The sequence below is a fragment of the Spermophilus citellus genome (assembly GCF_964194105.1).
Source record: "Spermophilus citellus genome assembly, chromosome: 1".
Lineage (NCBI taxonomy): Eukaryota > Metazoa > Chordata > Mammalia > Rodentia > Sciuridae > Spermophilus > Spermophilus citellus.
Window position 1 is genome coordinate 90293778 of NC_138182.1, and position 19925 is coordinate 90313702.

Sequence of the window (19925 nt, forward strand, 5' to 3'; positions counted from 1 at the left end):
GGTATTATAATAATGTCCCTGGAATTTTCAAAGTGCAATTAAACTTTAGCTTAGAGATAGCTCTTTTAAAATTGGTGAGAAAAGATACCTATATAGTACATAAATCAAAAACACACAGGTAATGACAACCATTTAAATGCACAAATTTAACTCGGTCCCCCAATTTTTACCTTAAAATAATAACACGTTCTTAAATCCAATTAGTGAAGAATTACTGGAGGCTGAGTATTGACAACTTTATCTGTGGAACTGAAAAATCTCCTCTGCATCTCTAAAGAAACACATGTAGATTGATTTCCAACATCCCACCATTTATAATGCTCAAAAAAGATACATAAAAATAACAACATTAAAGCACACTAAAAAAATGAACACTTTTAGCTTCATTCTAAATCCTACCACTTGCTCACTAAATCCCATCCCCTCTCACTTGCTCAAGGAATTTACAAACTGTAATCTCTCTGGAGGGATTGATTTATCTTTTTCTGGTGTACCACTAAAAATAAAGTAATTAGATAAATAATTTTACCTGCCTTGAGCTGGTTCTTCTCCACAACCATGATTTTTCTGCTTTCCTTTTTTGGAAAAATTTGTCTATAATTGCTATTTCCAATGTTTTCTTCTAATCCCTTTGTAAATTCATTTTGATCACGGTAGGCTTACACCCACCATCATGTTGCTTTTATCAGTATCTCCAATAATCTGTGTGTTATTAAATCTACAGATTGGCTCTCAGTCATCATCTTTTTTTTTTTTTTTCGTGGTACTGGGGATTGAACCCAGGGCCTTGTGCATGCAATGCAAGCACTCTACCAGTTGAGCTATATCCCCAACCCTCCATCACCATCTTGATTGATCTGTCAGCAGGGAGCTATTGCCACAGTTGATACTTTTTATCACTTTGTCTCTATGTACCTCACTCTTGGTTTTCCTTTTCTTCACCAGAAGCTGCTTTGATCTCTTTTGTTGATTCCTTTCCTATCCAGTTTCTCAAAGTTGGAGAGCCTTGAGTTATTTGTTCTTCTCTTTTCTTTACATGTTCTTTCCTGAACACCTAACATGCATCTTAGCTTTCAAATGCATTTAGATGTCAAACTCCAAAAAATAAACTAAATGCTTACTCCAGACCTTTCTTCTAAACTTAGATTAGTAATATAAATGCCTTTTGTACATGTCAGACATTACATTTTGTAAACTGACATTCTAATAATTTCTCCACTCCCCTAGCCACAAACCCTCTCTAACCACCAACCAACTCTATCCCATCTCAATCTTATTGCCATCCAGACCCTTTTATTCTTTAATACCTACTTCTACTCAAGTTGCAAATTTTATTAGTTCAATCTTCAAATATGTGCAGAATGTGACCACCTCTAGGTTTATACCTTCCCCACCAGTCTATTCTCAAGACAGAAATCAAATCTTATTGCTACTTTTCCAAAACTCTCCAAATAACCTCCTCTCTCAGAATTAAAATGAAAGCTCTCTCTATATTTACCAGAGTCTATGTCACCTTTCTCCAACTCTCATTTCCTTGTTATCTCACTGAATGGTACTTGCACTATTCTCTTCCTGGATCTCTTGGTTCCCACATGCAATGGTCACTTCTCAACCAACCAGTGCAGAGAGTTTGGTACCTTATTTTCAAAACGACATTCCAAGTTCCTGAAACATATAGCATATACTAGAAGTAAAACACATAAATATCCATTGTTGAGTAAATGTTAAAAAAATCCACTAACTTTACTTATTGATACCTCCAAATTTAAATTTCTGTCATTGTATAATCATAGTGCACTTATTCAAACCTATGTAGTGTAGCCTATTGTACATGTAGACTAGAAGGTATGGGCTATTGCTGCTAGTCTATAAACCAGTATGACCTAAATACTATAGGCAATTGTAACACAGTGCTAAGTACATGTATATCTAAAAATAGAAAAGTTACAATAAAAATATGTGTGAAAGATTAAAAATAGCATACTTGTATGGGACACATGTAACTAATGGAGCTTGCTGAACTAGGAACTGCTCTGGCTTTGGTGAGTGAGTGGGTAGTGAATGCAAAGGCCTGGGACATTGTCATAGTACACCATGGTAGACTTTATAAACACATTACATTTAGGCTATGCTATTTTTTTCTTTCTTCAGTAATGAACTAACCTTATTTTAAGGTTTTTACTTTTAAATTTTTTAAATTTTTACTCTTTTTTACTAACTTAAAACACAAACATTGTACAACAAAAATATTTTCTTTTTACATTCTTTTTAAGTTTTTCCCCATTTTTAAGTATTTTTTCTTTTTAAACTTTTTTTTTCAAAAACTTAAAGTCAGATGCAGTAATAGATGTCAATAATCCTGGCAACTTGGGGAGGCTGAAGCAGGAGGAACACAAGTTTGAAGTCAGCCTCATCAACTTAATGGGGACATGTCTCAAAAAAATAAAAAGAATTAGGAATGAAGCTCAGTGGTAAAGCAGTAAAGCATCCCTGGGTTCAATATCTAGTACCAAAAAATAAAATAAAATAAAATAAGACACAAAGAGATATATAATAGACCAACTCAGAGTCAGTATCATCAAATCACTGATTTCCACCTCCAGATTATATCCTTCTGGAAGGTCTTCAGGGACACACATGGAGCTGCATGTCCTAGGATAGTAATGCCTTCTTCTGAGTTCCTTCTGGAAGACTTACCTAAGGCTCTTCCTGTGGGGATGTCACTCCAGAAAAATGTCCATGTGAGTTTGTTCACTTTTTCTTTTTTTTTTTTTTTTGTCATAGATTTGCTTATAAGCAGATAATATACCAGGTCCATATCTCTAATAATAAAAACCTTCCAGGATTGTAGTTCATGTTTTCAAACTTTTGAAGAAGCTCATTGAGGTCTGCAATAGATTTTAGTAAACATTTTTCTGTAAATTTTATTGGAGGATTTTGTTTTACTTCTTGTTTCTTTTTTTTTTCCTCAACTGCTCTTTAGATGTGCATTTTGGTTTCAGTTCTAACAATGTCTCATTAGTCAACAGTGTCTCATTCCTCAGGAGCCATCTCTAGGAGTTCCTTGGAGTCATCCTCATCCATACCTAGATAAAAGTTCTTTACCTTCTTTCTATAATCTTGATGATTTTTGCAACTTCCTCGTCTAAGGCAAATCATTTGCAGTCACAGACGAGCCTTTTGAAGATCTTCTTCCAGGTGCCATTTATACACTCCTTAGTGAGATTACCCAAAACTCAAACAAGGTTCTTATTGTAATCAAGAACTGATGCTTCAATATTTTTACTTGATTAGACCTTTCAGAATTTCATCACTGTCTTCTTCCTCAATTGCAGCAATAGTTGGGCAAAAATTCTAATTGAGTAATATGGCTAAAAAGCTGCTATAATTTTTTGATCCATTGACTGAATCAAAGAGATTATGTTAGGAAGAAGAAGCACCACATTAAAATTGGGATGAAGATCACCAATAAAAGAGGATGTATGGGAGCATTACCAATAATAAGCAAAATCCCCAAAGATATGTTATTCACCAAGGGGTATGTCTCCATTTCACTGACATAACAATTTAAGAACGCATCTTGGAAGAACACTTGTCATCTATGATTCCTTATTGCTCCCATGGTACATTGGCAGTGTGTGCTTACTGATGTACCTGAAGACCCTGAGGTTCTCACCATATCAGACCACAAAAAGTTTCAACTGATAGCCTGCAACATTGCCCCTAAGAAAGACCAGGATCCCCTGGCCATGGCGGTGCGTGCCTGTAATCCCAGTGTTTTGGGTGGCTGAGACAGGAGGATCACAAGTTCAAAGCAAGCCTCAGCAACTTAGTGAGGCCCTAAGCAACTCAGCAAGACCCTGTCTCTAAATAAAATATTTAAAAAGGGAAGGGAATATAGCTCATTGGTTAAGTGCCTCATCTCCCTAGGTTCAATTCTCTGTACCAAAGGAGAAAAAAGAAAAAGAGAATCCTTTCCAAAAACTCCTGAAATCTTGTATTGAGTTGGTCTCTTTATAGATAGAAGTCCTTAAGGGATCTGTTTCCCAAATTAGGAATTCCATCCACATTGAAGATATACTCTACAAGCAATTTTCTCCACAATTTCCCTAGACTTTCCAAAAGTTCTTCAGCAGCCTTCCCATCAGTACTTTCAGGCTCTTCACTTACCTTCACAATATGAAATTAATTATATTTCTTGAATTTTTTAAACCACTCAGAGCTAGCAGTGAATTCAACATCATAGTAGGGATTAGTCTGATTTTAAAATTACCAACAAACTTTTTGCTTTGGCTATGAACATTATGGTGCTAAGAAAAGTATGCATTTTGTCTGGTCTTCAATCCAGGAATCCATTAAACATTTCTCTATGTCTGATATAGAACCTTATCATATTTCTGTTAGTTTCATTGTCCTCAATGAAGCAAATCCCTTAATAGCTTTCATCACTTTATCCTTGTTCTTCAAGATTATAGCTGTGTTAGAATGGGCCATGCCTGACTGGTGAGCAATAACCATCAATAATTTTCCCCCTTCATAGTCTTTACTCACATTTAATTTTGTTGCCAAATCAATCAATCAATGTGGCCTCTTACTGGCAACATTAGCAGTGGACTTCATATGCTTAAGGGCCATGATAAACAAAACAACATGAGATTAACTCTAAAGCAAGAGAAAATGGTGCAATCAGGAGATGCATTAACACAAGATGTATGAGACTGCTGCCAGCTTAACATAACATCCTCTTTTACAGTAAACATTTTTTATAAGTATAAGGAATATACTCTAAAATAACAATGAAAGTATAGTATAGTAAACACATAAACCAATAATGTAGTCATTTGTTATCTTTATCAAGTATTATGAACTTACACATAGTTATAAGTGCTATACTTTTATACAAATACAGTGCATTTATACAAGTGCAGCAGCTTTGTTGATACTAACAACACCACAAACATATGAGTAATGCATTATATTAAGATATTAAGAAGAATATGATGTCACCAGGCAACAGAAATTTTTCAGCTCCAATTTAGTCCTCTGAGACCACCATCATATGTGGTCCATTGTTAGTTAACTCATGACTGTACACATATGAGAGAGCTCAGCAACCACAATATGTGAATATATCCCATTACTAGGGAAACAAAGGGATATATAATGAATTATATTGAATTTTTTTCTTAATAGATGAAGAAAAATAAAGGTGAATCTATGTTTTTCATCATTGTCTAAAATAAATCCTATACCAATGAAAGCCCAAAATATAAGAGAAATAAAGTTCAATAATTATAGCACAGAATCATGCATGAGTAAAAGACTGATTCAAAGTACAAGACAGATGGATGGTTTATAATGAAACAAAGTACAAAACTATTATTATGATGGTCTCAGATTATGCTTTGCAAAACTGACCTTTAAAAAATTACCTTGTCAAGTTTTGTTATCTTACCAAAAATAACAACTTGTTTTAAAAGATATGCAAATACTGTATGCTTTTAGAACTATATATTTCTGTAAGTCCAGGCTTTGTTCAGACACTTCAACTAAATTGAAATTTGGCAACCAACTAAAAGCAAGATGAGATAAAATAATCCAGCTTTTATTAAGCCAGGAAGTAAGGAAATTTACAAAGATATAAAACAGTGCTACTCTTATCATTGATTTTTTGTTTTGAAAAAGTTTGTAAAAAAAAGGTTAACGTGTAATTTATTTTTAATCATTTTTAAGTAAGCTTAAATTTCTAATATAGTATATTTAGAACCAACAGAAATGAAATTTAGAGATTCTTTAATAATTCCTATAACACAAAGCAGTTATGATACCCAAAACTCATAGAACCACTTTTATAAATAAATTTAAAAGCCAGGTTACAACTTGAAAGAAGTCATTTGCAATATTTAAAACTGACAAAATTTGCTGTTTAGAATAAAGAATGCCTACAATTTAGGATTAAAATGAAAACACAACTGGTAAAAAAAAATAGGTCAAATATATAAACTGGAAAACTCATAGAAAGAAAAATTTGAAATCTTAAGCTGAATATGAAACTACCACTAGTAATTTAAAAATATGAATAAAATGACAAGAGATAATGCATCAGACATCAAATGTGCAAACATCAATGGGATCTGTGTTTAGACATTTATAGAGAAGTGTAGAAGACCCTATTTCAAGTAAGCATTTTCCTTCACCACAATGCTCACATACACAGAGGAACCTTCACAGAGATCCATTAAAGTGAGAAGTTGCACAGGGACTCCTACTAACTCTTCAAGTGTGTAAAACACCACATTTGTGTGACTGCTGGGTCACATGCAAAATATCTACCTCTGTGAAATTTCCTTTTATTTCCTTATTTGTAAAACAGGAATAACTTTGGTCTCTACTTCAGCCAAATGTGTTAAAATTAATCAAGATCATTTATAATAAATATTCAATATAGGGTAGAACACACTGAAGTATCAGTAGGAAACCCCACTCAATGTCCTAAATCCAAGATTTAAAAATGTAAATATATCAAAGTAAGAAACAAAATAATCATTATTTGTATGTAAAATATAAATGAAAAACTACTAAGTTTCCTGGATGCATATTTAACATACAAAGACTGAGAGAGGCCTTATGCTCCATCAGTACACACCTGGACATACCCAAGGGGAATCATCCATGGGGAACACCACAACGAATGAAGGAATGCCGATTGTGCTGTGTAACATCTGCATATAGAAATATATAAAAATTCACTATAGGGCAAAAACAAAGGCCCAAATTGATAAAGTACTGCATTTATTGAAAGGAAAATTTTTAAATTGTCAAACTGTCAATTTCTCCTTACTTAATTTATCAATTCAATGTAATCTAAATGTCATTTCCCTTTTAATTGAACACATTGTTACCTGATATAAAAATATGGATCTTTATTTTATTATTAAAATTAATCAAATTCTGAAATTTATAAAAAGAAATTCACAAGTCAAGTCAAGGAAATATTCAGGAAGAAGAATATTAATATCATGTGTTTCATCCCACCAGATATAAAAAATATTTTTAGAAAAAGAATTTTAAACAGTATCACATCTGTGAAGACATTTACAAAGTTATTTATAATATTATACAGAGTTCAGAAACTGGCCTTTGTATATTGTGGAATTCAATATATAAAATATTTTGTTTTCTATTGTTTATTTTATTTTAAATATTTATTTTTTAGTTGTAGTTGAACACAACACCTTTATTTCACTTATTTATTTTTTTATGTGGTACTGAGTCTCGAACCCAGGGTCTCTCACGTGCAAGGCGAGCGTTGTACCACTGAGCCACAACCCCAGACCCTCTATTGTTTATTTTATTAATCATTGTATGTGGAATGGAGTATGAGTTCAGGTTTGTCTGCAAGAGATAAAACCCACAACAGTGTCCCTCATAAAATAAGAGCTGATTTTTCTCATGTAAAAAAATAATATGGAGCAAAACAGTCAGAAATTTTCAGAGGAGTTTCATCAAATCAGCTTTCCTATCAGGTTCCACATGTAGTTTTTCACTCAGCCCAAGACAAAAGTTGGGGCTCCAGAAAATGTGCAAGTAATTCTGCTAGCAAGAAAGACTAAAAGATAAAGAACATACACTTAACTATATTAAGTCATTATCCAGGAAGACAAACACAAAATTTCTGCTTACATTAGTAAAATTATAATCAAAAGACTTGGGAAATGTAGTCTTATTATAAGCAGCTATGTTTTCAACGAAAATGAAGCTCCTGTTACTGAAGGAAAAGTGAGAACCAACATTATAGAACAGCTGATATGTCTGTCATAGATGACTCTTCATTATGAGGTGTTGAGTCAATTGGCTGTTTACATGGCAGGCTACAGTTAAAATCACAATCATGAAAAAAAAGCAATGCTTTAATAAGCCAATTATAAAAGTGATAGTTGAGATTGACTTCTGGAAAGATGTAGTTGATCTACATTATTTTCTTAATCAGTATTTAAGAATTGGCCTATTCTCTCAATTTTCTTTGTAACCCCAAATCAATATCATGCTGGTTTTGATGTTTTTGTTTGATAGCTTCTGCCTCAGGTTTATATGCATAAATAGCATAAGAGAACATCAGCCCCATGCAAAAAGTAACCAGGAATCACACTAGTCCTTCCTTCCTTACCTGGCAGAGAGATTTTTACTTAATGGTGCTTGGAGGAATATGAGTACCTGGGCTAGAGTCAGAACTGAAACTGGAGATGCAGCCAGAGCCATAACCTGGACATCTTTTGGGCACTGGCCTTTAGTCAGCAAAACCTACACCTATTAGCAATGCAGACACAACCCACTCCCTGGGCTTGGGTGGGCAGTGTAGGCATCAGCATCTTCTTCAGGCCCTTCTTGCACTTCTTTGCAAAGCACATGTTTCTCAGGAGCTCAGGGTCCATCCCCTTAAGGTATTCACATCTGTGTGATCAGAATTTCTTGATGTCATTTCTGTGCCAGTTTTGAAACTGGTTGTGTGTTCTGTGCTTCTTAGACATGGCTATGTCTGCACTGTTATTCACAGTGCCCCTACTTAAGGCTTTTGCAGTCATTGACAAACATGTGCAGAGCAACCAAAAAGTTAAGTCACCCAATGTGCAGGTTAGGGACCTCAGGACCAGAGTGATGTGGCAGTGATTTCTCTGAAGTTTGCTGTGGTTTTGTCTCATACATCCCAGCATACTTGCTAGAGAATCCAGGAACTTAAAAATTACCAACAGGCACAGACCAGACCAGAAAAGCTTCTAGCCAAAGGACCAGGAAGGAGGCAAGCTAGCAAGATTGCAATTTTAAAGACAATATTCTCTATTCCATTCAAACAGTATAGAAAGAGCTATGACCCCACTCACAACCAAACCAGTAAAGGTCACAGAGGGGAATATTAATTTTCACCTTTGTGAGGCTACACGGAGACACCTCAACAACGCTTTCTCGTAGGGTGGCGTTAGAGAAGAGTATAAAGGGAGCTGGAAAAAGGTCTAACCCAACAGTGTCAGTGGAGACCACAGATGAGCCTGGCCTGTCAACTTCTCTAGTTTAATGAGTTTCGCCTTCTCCCCCACACTGCAGCAGTATCAGAGAAGGCTTGGGAGAGACAGAACTCTCACTGTCTCTCAGTGGGTTGGTGGGCCACCCCCATTACCATGACCACCATCTGGTATCAATGGAGACTATGAACAGTTGAAAAGAAAACAGCATAAAAGCCATGAAAGAAAAAAGACATCTTATCTGTAAGGAAAACAGAATTTCCCACTACAAACAGTGGAACCAAAAGAAAGTGGTACAATAATTTCAAGTTCTGAGAGAAAAGAACTATTCACCTCAAACTTTGTGCTAAATGAAAGCTAAAAATATAAGAGGATTAGAAAAAATGATCTCAAAGTCTTTCCAAACCTTCCTAAGAAAGTCACAAATACAAATCATTTTTTTAAAAAAAGGAAAATTGACCAATCTGCCTAAAATAAAAATAAAAACTTTTGTACAAAATTGGAAGACACACAACAGCCTACAAGGAAATGTTTTAAAATATGCAGCAAACATAGATTCATTCTGCAATTTAAAAATTTTATGATATGGTTCCTATTATGATAGTTATTATTTTAAAACATTAAAATAAATGTTTATGAGAATATCAAATGGCATAGCTACTAGAGGACAAAAAAAAATACTAAAAGCATTGCCACAGAATCCAACAATTCCTTTAGTAGAAATATAACCAATAAAATTGAAAACAATTTTATAGTAGCAACAATACTCACAACAGCTAAAAGGCAAAGCAAATCAAATGCTCATTGATAGATTAATGGATTAACAAAACATAATATGTACATACAATGAAATATTATTTAGCCTTAAAAAAGAAGGAAATCATTACAATGTACATGAATATTGCAGATAAAATACTATTTAAAATAAACTGCTCCCATGAGTGACTATTAGCATAACTGATACCCTTTTTTGGAAAGTTATTTCTATTTCTGTTTCTGCCAACCCAAATCAAAGTCAGGTACCAGTGGAGAATGCTCAGAAATATCTGGGTTCAGAAATGTCAGCCCCTACCTGGTGACAAGAAGCAGTTTCTTTCATTTTTCTTAAAGATTCTACCTTTATTTTCTTAAGATAAACAGTGGTGGTTTCTGATGGAGCCATGCTTCTTTTACTAAAGGGTCAGAAAAATTTGTAAGAGGAGGTATGGTTTAAGAACAATAAAAAGAGGGACTTATTCTTGAATAATTCTCTAGTACATACAGGGAAAAGCCATTACATTTTGATCTTCTCCTGACTGCTCCCCTTTAATGCCCCCATCATTTCCCCTGAAGCCCTTTGTCAAGCCATCTCGTCTACCTTTACCTTCTGCTACTTGGGGTTTTCTTCATCTCAGGCTTTCCTCTCCTCGCTATGCAAAGGGAAAGAGATGGGCTCTATTCCTACACATAGGAAAGGTGATGACAATCTCTGTTCCTAGATCAGATGCCCCACCAGTAAAGGCTTCAGTCACCTTGTCCACCCATCACTTAGAAGGCACACCTGCCAAAAATGGCACCAGTTTTTTTTTTTTCCCAGAAGATATTTTAGATGGTTCTCATACCAGGAAGTATCTTCCTCATGTTACTATGAATTGTTCCTATTTCTTTTGAAGCAATAATATTAATAATCATAAGTTAGAAGTACGTAATTCTTTCCTGTTTCTTGCCGCAGTCCGGCTGGCTGGGCAAAATAACCCGGGGGTGACGAGGAACTTGTGTAAATTGATACAGCAGGAGTGGGAGCCATTTATTGTAGGACAGGAGAGGTATTTATACATTCCACACAGCTTATCTTAATTAGCATAAACTAGATACAGCAGTCAACCAATAAGAAATCTCCACACTTAATGGCTCGCTGGAGTTACTTCACAAACCACTCCTTCTGGCAAAATGCCAGGCGCCATCCAGACTTGTTTACAAACTCTAACATTTGCCAGGCGCCATCCTGACTTGTTTACAGACTCTAACAGTTTCTTATGTACATTATTAGAGTCATATCATCATCGGTGGTGGGGAGTGCTAGCTGCTGACTGTTAGTCCCAAACCCATTCTTTGATGGAATTGCAGTGGTGTGAAATCAGTTCACAGTGATTCGTATTTATAGAAATGTTAAATGGGATATGTATTATGTAGACATATGCAAAACATTTGAAATAAGATACAGATGTGAATATAAGCATTATTTTGACCATCATATTCATCTTCACAACTACCCATAAGCTCCAGGCTGCTTTGGACTCCAAGTCCATTCAGTAAGCAGCAGGAGCTCATCAGCAGGAGACAGCTCCATGTTGAGTCAGAGCCATTTCTCCTGCTACTGAGTTTCCTGGCCCCGTTCTTCATACATCTGATCATAATGAATATTGAATTTTTGCATAAAATTTTCTTTCATACCCATATTTCATGCAATGATATATACATAATTGAATATACAGTTGCCTAGTGTATCAAATTGTGAATTACAACTCTATAAAAAAATTCACAACTCTATTTAAAAAATGAGTGTCTACTGCACACACTTAGAAAAAATATAAAGTGAAATAAATTATTTATATGTCCTATCAAATGAAGCTAAATACTCCTTTGATTTTACTGATAAATGGGTAGACAATAATAGAAAAAATATAGAATATGTATCTAGAGGTTAATAATTCAATATCTCAAAAATTGACATCACTTAATAGAATTATTCTACTAAAATTGAGCTTAACTAGTAAGAAATTATATCAAAAACTGCATAATATTTCATAAATATAGGATCTGAACAATGATTGCAAATTAACTAAACATTGCGCAGTGAAGAATACAAAAAGGAATAATAATGAAAACTAAGACAGAGATGGTGATAACCAGCATAATACAGAGGAAAACAAAGAAGGAGGGAAGGGAGCAGAAAGGGAAGAAGAGGAAGAGACCTAGAAGAAAATGGGAGAACAAAAATCCAGTAAGGTATTAAGGCATTTTAAGAATTGAAATCAAAGTACAAAAGACCAGATAATAAGAATACTTATTTTGGCATTTTTTAAAAAATGCTTAAATTTTAGTGATTTCTTGCATTTATTTGTAATCTTTCCTTTGAGTAAGGTGAGAGGGTAAATATTGTGACATTGAATATTTTCTTGCATATAGGAAATATTTTCAAGATTTAAAAAAAATATATCAACTGCCTGAGATCAATCACAATTAAAAAAAAACTGAATTTTGTTCTAAATATCTGATATTACAGATGTAGATGCAGATTGTCCAAAATTACTTCAAAAGACATATATTTTTAAATACAAACTACGGGTGACGTATGGCTTAAGTATTTTGCTAAAACTTTAATAGCAATGACATGGGTGTGTTTTAGGCAACATATAATTTGAAACTGGAAGAGGTTAAACATACCTCTTCTTTTCTAAGAGGCTGAAGAGGCTGGAAGGTGAACAGTGGAAGAGTGAAGCAGAGTACAACCCCAGTTTGGAAATTAGAGATCAGTTTGTTTAATGTCAATATCTTTCCTGATATTGGAACAAATCCCCCAGCAAGCAATTTGCAAAGCCCTGGAAAGCACAGGACACAGTTTAATAACCAACACGAGTCACAGACAACAAATCACATCAGCCCGAATTTCTCTGAGCCAGTGACAACTTTATAAATGTAGAGGTACAAATAAAGTTATATATCTGGCTATGTGAAAATTTTAACTGTGACACTCATAACACACTCATAACATGATATAAAAAATATGGGTGATACCATAATCTTGGAAGAATAAGTAGGGATTTGTTCATTATTCCATGATTACTCTGTGAGGTAAGGTATATCTAGAAAATAACCTAGATTTCTCTGGGAAATCCTTTCTCTTAAAAAAGCTAATGTTAAAATCGATGGTATTTTTTGTAAAATTCACACCTAAAAAAAAACCTGCAGTGTATCTAAAGAGAAGTTGAATATAATGATTATATTTGGAATAGTAAGAAGGTGTTTCCATTGGGTGGCCCTTGGAGCCCTGATTCTGAATCTTTCACACAGAGTATAAGGATATTCATAGAATGTGCAGATTTTCCCTTTCTCCATTCCATCTCCACTGGGATTTTACTACCTATGGAAATTCAAGATAAGGGCATTGTTCTTGGAACATTGGCAAGCTATGAAATTACTTGCCAGGAGAGAATTTCCTTTAGTGGTTACAAGTCTCTTTTGTGTTGTATCTTCAAATATCATGCTTTTATTCCTTGTTTGAGTTACTGCATTGGGGCACATCACTCAAAAGTGGATTGCATTTTAGAAAAATAAGCAAGTGATCTTAAAAGTAGAAGTCTGTGCTCGCTTCGGCAGCACATATACTAAAATTGGAACGATACAGAGAAGATTAGCATGGCCCCTGCGCAAGGATGACACGCAAATTCGTGAAGCATTCCATATTTTTAGCTCCAAGTGGAACGTGCGCTGAGGGGCGGCTGGGCTCTGACTCCCGGAACAGTTTTGGCCCGGGGCTGGGGAGCCCGTGGGGACTGCGTCTTTGACCCTGCTCCTAGTGGAGCGTGCACCGAGCTGGGAGAGTTTGGAGCGGCCGAGCTCGGGCTCCTGGGGCTGCTTTGGCCTGGGGCTGGGGAACCCGCGGGGGTCGCTCTGTGGAGCCTGCTCCTAGAAGAGCGTGGCCGGGATCGGAGAGGCCGGGTTCTGGCTCCCGTAGCTGCTTTGGCCCAGGGCTGGGGAACCTGCGGGGACTGCTTCTCAGTCTGGGTCCTGCTGGGTGCTGTGGGGGCCTGGGGGGCAGAGTGGAGCTGCCACCTGCGCCCAGAGCAGGCCAAGCGACCCGTCAGCGTGGTATCACGACACCCCAACTGCAGCTGGGCCAAGGAGAGTAGCCGCCCACGCCTGGAACAGGACCAGCAACCCGACGGCATGGTAACCAAGTCAACCCATTTGGAGTGGGGGCTGTGCAGAGCCGCCGTCTGAGCCTGCAAGGTAGGCAGACCTGTGACCCACTGGCAGGACAGGCCCGGCAGCCTGCCAGTGTGGTGGACAAGTAGCATCGAGGCATTCACGTCACACTGGTTGGAGTGGGGGTGGAGCAGAGCCGCCACCCGTGTTCGGAAAAGGCCCAGCGACCCATTGGAGAGGCAGTCAGGTACCCCCACTGGGAGGTGGGGCTGAGCAGAACTGCCGCCTGAGCCCGCAAGGTAGGCAGAACTGTGACCCACCGGCGGAACAGGCTTAGAGGCCGACCAGCATGGTAGACACGTCACACCAATTGGAGTAGGGGCGGAGCAGAGCTGCCACCCACATCCGGATCAGGTCCAACGACCCGAGGGCGTGGTAGTTAGGTCACCACAATTGGAGTGGGGGCAGAGCAGAGCCGCCACCCACGCCCGCAGGGTGGGCAGACCTGTGACCAACCAGCGTGGTTGATAGATCACCCTAATTAGAGAAGGAGAACAACCACTACCCAACCTGCAAGAGAGATCTCCCAACTATACAAGAGCAATATAAATAAATAGGGGGAAAACTTCAAAAACACAACAGTTTCACCAAGCAGAAAGAAACGCGAGCAGTATGAAAAGACAAGGAAAGAAAGGACCACAAGCAGTGCAGGTCAACTCAACTTTAGAAGAGGTAATAGCTGCAACAGATGGAATGTCAGATAATGAGTTCAGGATATACATGCTTCAGATGATCTGGAGTCTCAAGGAAGACATGAGACAGCAAAATCAGACAATGAAAGATCACTTTGACAAGGAACTACATAAACAAATCCAGGAAGTAAAAGATCAATTTCACAGGGAGATAGAGGTAATAAAAAACAAACAAACAGAAATCATAGAAATACAGGAAGCAATAAACCAACTTAAAAACTCAATTGAGAATACTACCAGCAGAGTAGAACACTTAGAAGATAGAACATCAGACAATGAAGACAAAGTATTTCAACTTGAAAAGAACATAGACAGCTCAGCAAGTCTGCTAAGAAACCATGAGCAGAACATCCAAGAAATATGGGATAACATTAAAAGACCAAACTTAAGAGTCATTAGGATACAGGAAGGCACAGAGCTCCAAACCAAAGGAATAAACAATCTATTCAATGAAATAATACAAGAAAACTTCCCAGACATGAAGAATGAAACAGAATCCCAAATCCTACAAGCCTACAGGACGCCAAAAGTGCAAAATCATAAGAGATCCACACCTAGACACATTATAATGAAGATGCCCAACATACAGAATAAGGAGAGAATTTTAAAAGCTACAAGAGAAAGGAAGCAGATTACATTTAGGGGTAAACCAATCAGGATAACAGCTGATCTCTCAACACAGACTCTGAAAGCTACAAGATCCTGGAATAACATATTTCAAACACTGAAAGAAAATGGGTTCCAACCAAGAATCGTGTATCCAGTGACATTAAGCTTCAGGATGGAAGATGAAATTAAAACCTTCCACGATAAACAAAAGTTAAAAGAATTTGCAGCTAGAAAACCATCTCTTCAAAAAATCCTTGGCAAAACATTACAGGAAGAGGAAATCGAAAATAACATTGAAAACCATCAGTGGGAGGTAGGACAGTAAAGGGGGGAAAGTAATCAAAGAGGAAAACAAATCAGGTTTAGTAACATTAATAAACAAATATGGCTGGAGGAACAAACCATATCTCAATAATAACCCTAAATGTTAATGGCTTAAACTCACCAATTAAGAGACACAGGCTAGTTGAATGGATCACAAAACAAGACCCAACAATATGCTACCTACAGGAGACGCATTTGATAGGAAAAGATATACATAGACTGAAGGTGAAAGGTTGGGAAAAATCATTCCACTCATATGGACTGCGGAAACAAGTAGGAGTGTCCATACTCATATCAAATAAAATAGATTTCAAGCCAAAGTTAATCAAAAGGGATAAAGAGGGACACTGCATACTGCTCAAGGGAACCATACACCAACAAGACATAACAATCATAAATATATATGCCCCAAACGATGGTGCAGCTATGTTCATCAAGCAAACTCTTCTCAAGTTCAAGAGTCTAATAGACCACCATACAATAATCATGGGAGACTTCAACACACCTCTCTCACCACTGGACAGATCTTCCAAACAAAAGTTAAATAAGGAAACTATAGAACTCAATAACACAATTAACAACCTAGACTTAATTGACATATATAGAAAATACCACCCAACATCAAGTAGTTACACTTTTTTCTCAGCAGCACATGGATCCTTCTCAAAAATAGATCATATATTATGTCACAGGGCAACTCTTAGACAATATAGAGGAGTAGAGATAATACCATGCATCTTATCTGATCATAATGGAATGAAACTGAAAATCAACGATAAAAGAAGGAAGGAAAAATCATGCATCACTTGGAGAATGAACAATAGGTTACTGAATGATCAATGGGTTTTAGAAGACATCAAGGAGGAAATTAAAAAATTCTTAGAGATAAATGAAAACACAGACACAACATATCGGAATCTATGGGACACATTGAAAGCAGTTCTAAGAGGAAAATTCATTGCATGGAGTTCATTCCTTAAAAAAAGAAAAAACCAACAAATAAATGATCTCATACTTCATCTCAAAATCCTAGAAAAAGAAGAGCAAAACAACAGCAAAAGAAGTAGAAGGCAAGAAATAATTAAAATCAGAGCTGAAATTAATGAAATCGAAACAAAAGAAACAATTGAAAAAATTGACAAAACTAAAAGTTGGTTCTTTGAAAAAATAAATAAAATCGACAAACCCTTAGCCATGCTAACGAAGAGAAGAAGAGAGAGAACCCAAATTACTAGCATACGGGATGAAAAAGGCAATATCACAACAGACACATCAGAAATACAGAAGATAATCAGAAATTATTTTGAATCCTTATACTCCAATAAAATAGAAGATAGTGAAGGCATCGATAAATTTCTTAAGTCATATGATCTGCCCAGATTGAGTCAGGAAGATATAGACAGCCTAAACAGACCAATAACAATAGAAGAAATAGAAGAAACCATCAAAAGACTACCAACTAAGAAAAGCCCAGGACCCGACGGGTATACAGCAGAGTTTTACAAAACCTTTAAAGAGGAACTAACACCAATACTTTTCAAGCTATTTCAGGAAATAGAAAAAGAGGGAGAACTTCCAAATACATTCTACTAGGCCAACATCACCCTGATGCCTAAACCAGACAGAGACACTTCAAAGAAAGAAAACTACAGACCAATATCTCTAATGAACCTAGATGCAAAAATCCTCAATAAAATTCTGGCAAATCGGATTCAAAAACATATCAAAAAAATTATACACCATGATCAAGTAGGATTCATCCCTGGGATGCAAGGCTGGTTCAATATATGGAAATCAATAAACATTATTCACCACATCAATAGACTTAAAAATAAGAACCATATGATCATCTCGATAGATGCAGAAAAAGCATTCGACAAAGTACAGCATCCCTTTATGTTCAAAACTCTAGAAAAATTAGGGATAACAGGATCATACCTCAACATTGTAAAAGCAATCTATGATATGCCACAGGCCAGCATCATACTGAATGGAGAAAAATTGAAGGCATTCCCTCTAAGATCTGGTACAAGACAAGGATGCCCTCTCTCACCACTTCTGTTCAACATAGTCCTCGAAACACTGGCCAGAGCAATTAGACAGACGAAAGAAATTAAAGGCATAAAAATAGGAGAAGAAGAACTTAAATTATCACTATTTGCAGATGATATGATTCTATACCTAACAGACCCAAAAGGGTCTACAAAGAAACTATTAGAGCTAATAAATGAATTCAGCAAAGTGGCAGGGTATAAAATCAACACGCATAAATCAAAGGCATTCCTGTATATCAGCGACAAATCCTCTGAAACGGAAATGAGGACAACTACTCCATTCACAATATCCCCCCAAAAAATAAAATACTTGGGAATCAACCTAACAAAAGAGGTGAAAGACCTATACAATGAAAACTACAGAACCCTAAAGAGAGATATAGAAGAAGACCTCAGAAGATGGAAAAATATACCCTGTTCATGGATAGGCAGAACTAACATCATCAAAATGGCGATATTACCAAAAGTTCTCTATAAGTTCAATGCTATGCCAATCAAAATCCCAACAGCATTTCTTGTAGAAATAGATAAAACAATGAAATTCATATGGAATAATAAAAGACCCAGAATAGCAAAAACAATCCTAAGCAGGAAGTGTGAATCAGGCGGTATAGCGATACCAGACTTCAAACTATACTACAGAGCAATAGTAACAAAAACAGCATGGTACTGGTACCAAAACAGGCGGGTGGACCAATGGTACAGAATAGAGGACACAGTAACCAATCCACAAAACTACAACTATCTTATATTTGATAAAGGGGCTAAAAGCATGCAATGGAGGAAGGATAGCATCTTCAACAAATGGTACTGGGAAAACTGGAAATCCATTTGCATCAAAATGAAACTGAATCCCTTTCTCTTGCCATGCACAAAACTTAACTCAAAATGGATCAAGGAGCTTGATATTAAATCAGAGACACGGCATCTGATTGAAGAAAAAGTTGGCTATGATCTACATACTGTGGGGTTGGGCTCCAAATTCCTCAATAGGACACCCATAGCGCAAGAGTTAACAACTAGAATCAACAAATGGGACTTACTCAAACTAAAAAGTTTTTTCTCAGCAAAAGAAACAATAAGAGAGAGAAACAGGGAGCCTACATCCTGGGAACAAATCTTTACTCCACACACTTCAGATAGAGCCCTAATATCCAGAGTATACAAAGAACTCAAAAAATTAGACAATAAGATAACAAATAACCCAATCAACAAATGGGCCAAGGACCTAAACAGACAATTCTCAGAGGAGGACATACAATCAATCAACAAGTACATGAAAAAATGCTCACCATCGCTAGCAGTCAGAGAAATGCAAATCACAACCACCCTAAGATACCATCTCACTCCAGTAAGATTGGCAGCCATTTTGAAGTCCAACAACCACAAGTGCTGGCGAGGATGTGGGGAAAAGGGTACACTTGTTCATGGTTGGTGGGACTGCAAATTGGTGCAGCCAATTTGGAAAGCAGTATGGAGATTTCTTGGAAAGCTGGGAATGGAACCACCATTTGACCCAGCTATTCCCCTTCTCGGTCTATTCCCTAAAGACCTAATAAGAGCATGCTACAGGGACACTGCTACATTGATGTTCATAGCAGCACAATTCACGATAGCAAGATTGTGGAACCAACCTAGATGCCCTTCAATAAATGAATGGATAAAAAAAATGTGGCATTTATACACAATGGAGTATTACTCTGCTTTAAAAAATGACAAAATCATATAATTTGGAGGGAAATGGATGGCATTAGAGCAGATTATGCTAAGTGAAGCTAGCCAATCCTTAAAAAACAAATGCCAAATGACTGCTTTGATATAAGCGGAGTAACCAAGGTCAGGGTAGGGACGAAGAGCTTGAGAAGAAGATTAACATTAAACAGGGATGAGAGGTGGGAGGGAAAGGGAGTGAGAAGGGAAATCGCATGGAAATGGAAGGTGATCCTCAGGGTTATACAAAATTACATATAAGAGGAAAGGAGGGGTAAGAGAAAAATAATACAAGTGGAAGAAATGATTTACAGTAGAGGGGGTAGAGAGAGAAAAGGGGAGGGGAGGGGAAGGGGGATAGTAGAGAATAGGATAGACAGCTGAATACATCAGTCACTAGAATGGCAATATGTAAATCAATGGAAGTCTAACTGATGTGATAGAGCAATCTGTATTTGGGGTAAAAATGGGAGTTCATAACCCACTTGAATCAAACTGTGATATATGATATATTAAGAACTATGTAATGTTTTGAACGGCCAACAATTAAA